The 4887-nt window shown below is 31.8% G+C and overlaps 1 pseudogene; it reads right to left on the bottom strand.

Moving 5' to 3' along the window:
• Window positions 1-1116: 1116 nt before the first annotated feature.
• On the bottom strand, window positions 1117-2418 carry LOC124898745 (annotated as a pseudogene).
• Between the last annotated feature and the right edge of the window lie 2469 nt (window positions 2419-4887).

Genomic DNA, 4887 nt, shown 5'->3' with positions numbered 1-4887 from the left:
CAAGGGGACTTGGCCAAGCCTTCTTAATCCTTATGTTCACATGTCAACAACAAATGGAAGCAAAACTCAGCACTTGGCAGACAACATAACATACATTGTTCTCCATCATATTTATAAGAAGTAATATTATGGCTTTACAGTTCGTTATATCTAGTTCATGTTACATCCAGTTTGATGCAAATGTTATGCGTATTACATCCAGTTCTCCCCTTCTTGGAGCTGGATCAAACTACAATAACATAGGTTTCAAGGTGTTTCATTAATTGAGCCACACGTATCAACGTGTAACAAGACCAAGCAAAATTAATTTTTCTGGTGTAAAACTGTGTATTTAGAGGTGTAAAATTATCAAACAAAATTGAATTTTTCTCAAAACATTGGTTGAAAATCACCACTATTATCACCAAATAGGATCACTACAAGCATGTCCAACTTTAAAATGGTAATATCGAATTCTGGACCAAACCAAAATTTAATTTACCGATTACCGAATTACCGAACCGAAATTTAATGGTATGGTATTTGGTATCTACTTTCAATTACCGATTATCGAATTACGGAACCCGAATTATGAAAATATCGAACCGAATACTGAATGTCCATCCCTACCTGTTTGTGTAATGAACACAAGAAAATAAGTAAGAAATAATTTATTTTCCTAGATTTTTTTTTTGTATTTCATACCAAACACACCCGTAACATACACAAAAGATGCATTCAAACTTTGTACTTACCGTTGGTCACGTTTCAAAATAGCAAATGAAAATATAATTTGTTACTATAAAAAATAAATCCAATTACATTTATTTTAATCTACTCTTGTATTTATTTTTCTATAAATTTGCATGAATCTAACAACTTAATATATTTACTACATGGCATAATTTGTGACAAATGCAGGAAGAAAATTATTTTACTAATAATTATTGATGAATTTAACATTTATAATAATTAAGGGCATTTTAGTAAACTTACTAGTTACGATACGGTACCATTCCGTCAAACCAAATAATAAAAATGTTATTAAATGACAACGATATAGTTTATCCAAACATTGTATTGTACTATACTGTATAGGACAATATCATACCACCATCCAAACAAAGTGTTGAGGTATCAAACACCACAATTAGCCTTGAAAATTTCACCGGGAACAGTATCGCCAATGTGTGAAACAAGATACTCATGTAATTCAAGTATTTCAAATGGTTTGAAGAGTAAAGGGTGTTCTTCATCAACAAGTTCTTTTGGAGCCTCTAAGAAGTGACCTGGTTTTGGTAATGAAAATAATCCAATGGAGAATCTATCGTTTTCTCCGGTTGTTATTACCTTGCGGATAGGAGAATGCACTCGATCATTTATTTATAACTGTATAAATTTACATCGTTAGTATATAAAATTCAAATACACTAATTATACTAAAAATAGATATTTTTTCGATAGGCGTTCCTGTCGAATTTGGGCTGGAACTAGGTATATTTCTAGTACTCATCAACCGCATTATTTGACTACAAATGTACACATAGTCAAACATGTTTTTTGGAAAACAAAAAAAAGTTTAGCTACATTATGCAATTTCTTGGATATAATTATAAATTTGACTAAAAGAGTTTTTAAAGGTAATTTAAAGTTTTTTAAGTTGAAAAAGAGTTGAACTTTTGTAAGTGCAAAGTGGTGCAGAGTGAGGCAATATTCAACAGTAGTTTTAAAAAATCAGGCAACATAGATTCTAACAAATATCAAGATTCATTTTCAATTTTGCATTAAGAAATTAAACATGTAGTTCCAACCGATGTTGCTTGAATATATTCTACACAGAAAAATAGGTCAAACAAATTAAAACGGAGAGAGTAACAGTTACTTTGAAGGAATTACCAGCCAAAACAGCATAAGAATTTGGTGAAATATTGACATCAATCCACTCATCATTTTTGTTGATTTGCAATCCATTGACTTGATTTGTGATATTATAGTCAACATGTTAACGTCTGTGTGACCAGCTAATCCATCTGGATTACTATTTTCATCTCCACTAATAGTTGATAATGCCTTGTAATGTAAAAGTCTAAATAGGAAATATTTGTGATCCAAAAATTCATCAATGTGATTTTGTAATCCCAATTTCTCCAAAATCATCCTTTTCACCATTGCATCCAATTCCACAAGTGGATTTGAGAAGAATTTTACCAAATTGCTTCAAAAATTAATCCACATGTAAGGTTAGCATAGATATACAAGCAAGGCTGAATACATATGTACACACTTGAAGTTGACACAACTATTTGATTTTCATTCCATGATAAAAATAGATTGTACAAAAATAACTTTACCGTTGTTCCAAGACTCTATAAAGCACAAATAAATTTCAACATAATGGTAAAAGTACACATACCAGAAATCAGGATTATCATGAGGCCAAAAGTATGGGTGTCAAGTGGGTCGGGCCAACAGACCCAGCCCGGCCCTCGTAACTAACTCAGCCCGGTTTGATTCGGCCCGGACCAAGCCCGGTCCAGGCCCGCCGATTAACTAGCCCGGCCCAGTCTGGATACCTTTTTTTAAAATAAAATGGGATTTTGGACCAAACTAGCCGTTGGCCCAACGGCTATATAGCCGTTTTTGGGTCCAAACGGCTTGTTTGGGCCCATTTATTAAAAAAAAAAAAATCAACTTTAAAAAATATTTTTTAATCCAAAAAAAATTTCTATAAATACCCTACAACTTCAAATCATTTTTCAAACAATTTTTTACTCTCTCAAATCTCATTCTCTCTCAAATCTCAATTCTCAAATCTCAAATATTCAATATATTTAATTTCTTAAAGTGTTCACTTTAATTTTTTAATTTTTCGTTTACAAAGTATGAGCGGAAGTTTCTAAAGTCGCAATCTTCGGATACCTATAAAATTTGGTATTGTCGTTCCATCTCTTATGTTTAATTTTTATTTATTGTATTAATTGTTTAATATTTAATTTTATTATATTTGTGTATTTTGAATATTTTTAGTTTAATTTAATTTATATTATGGATAAATTAAGAAACCTCGCTACTAAAGGTGTTAAAAATTTTTGTCCCGGAAGCAGTAGTGGTAGTAAAAAGCGAATTACTAGTGGTAGAGGTAGTTCAAGTAGTAGATATACCCGTGTGCCTTCGCCTCCGATACCGCTTGGTACACCTTTTGAGAAAGAAATAGGTGTAGGTGCTCATGATATGGATTATGTAGAAGCTCAGGAAAATTACGATATAGAAGAAGAAAATGAAGTAGATGCGGTTAATTTAGACGAAGATAATGAAAATATTGTTGAGACACCCGCAGTAGGAGATGCTAACGTTAGATCTGAATCGGTTAATCTCCCTCTCCGTCCTCCCAGTGCCCCAAGACCTCATAAAAGAACTAGTATTGCATGGCAATTTTTTGAACGTATATCAGATATTGAGGTGCAATGCAATATTTGTCAACAAAGATATAAGCATAGAAGTGGAGGCAAGCAAGGGAGGTACGGGAACGTTAATGAGACATATAGCTGAAGATCACAAACGAGAGTTAAATATTGCACAAGGTGGTGGGGATGTTGGTGGGCCAACGCAAATTAGAATGGACCCAGCAACCGGTCACGCAGTGAAGAAGTATAATAAATTGAGGGACCGGGAAGAAATAGCTAAAATGGTAGCTGTGGGTTGTTTGCCTTTTAATTTTCCTTCTTCTGATGCCTTTATTCGTTATATACAAGTAATTTATAATCTTATGTTTAACGGTATTCCTAGAACTACTTGTCAGTCTGATATTTTTAGACTTCATTCACAATATTGTTTTTATTTATCAACATTGTTAAAAAATATTCAATGTAGATTGTCCCTAACTTCTGATCTTGGTCGTGCTGTAAATAAAAATGATTATTTAACCGTTACTTGTCATTGGATGGATAGTAATTTCGTGATGCAAAAACGAATTCTTGCTTTTTTATATGATGAAGATCGTAAACATACTGGACAATTTATTGCTGATTCTATTGTTAAAATTGCCGGATATTATGGTATCAAAAATAAAATTTTATGTATTGCTTTTGATAATGCTTCTAACAACAAGACTACTATAAAAAAAATTAAAATCTACGCTATCTCCGCCCTTGCCTGAAATTTTTCATATTAAGTGTGCATGTCATATATATAATTTAATTGTAAAAGATGATCTGGAGTTTTTTGAGTTTTATATTGAAAAAATTTGTCTTACCGTTGGTTTTATTCAAGGAAATAATCGTAGATCGAGAATTAGAGAATTTAAAGTTAAATGTCAAGAAAATGGACTTACATCGATTTTGATGCCTGAGGAAATTGATATTAGATGGAATTCTACGTATGAATTTTTAAAAACTTGTTATAAATATAGAATTCCTATTACACTAGCTTTTAACCAACATTGCGGTTCATTTGCTGATTCCGCTAATTGCATGCTACATAATTCTGATTGGGTTGTAATTAATGATCTTGTTAAGTTTTTAGAAAAATTTTATGTAGCTACAGTTGAATTTTTCGGTGCTTATTATCCATACTCTTCATTTTAAGCTATAAAAAATTCACATATTTTTGCTTCATATCAATCAAAGCATTTATATCTCGTGCTACTAGATCTGTAACAAAAGGATAGGAAATTTCTTGGTTTTTATAAGTAGCCTTGAAACCTTTAGCATCAATATGCGTGTAAGGATAAATAGCATTTATAAAAAGCGTTCCTAAAATAATAGGAGCATATAACTGATTTTTCACTAAGAAAAAGAAATGCGGAATGCAAATCTTGTTTCTGCAGATATATGCATAAGGTAGTTTATAGTTAATATCAAGAGAATGACCAGATGCAGATTTGACTATATGCGTTGTTTTTTGAAAATA

This window comes from Capsicum annuum, chromosome 1 (genome assembly GCF_002878395.1).
Source record: "Capsicum annuum cultivar UCD-10X-F1 chromosome 1, UCD10Xv1.1, whole genome shotgun sequence".
Lineage (NCBI taxonomy): Eukaryota > Viridiplantae > Streptophyta > Magnoliopsida > Solanales > Solanaceae > Capsicum > Capsicum annuum.
Note: the sequence above shows the minus strand (reverse complement) of the source record. Positions and strands in the feature narration are given on the sequence as shown.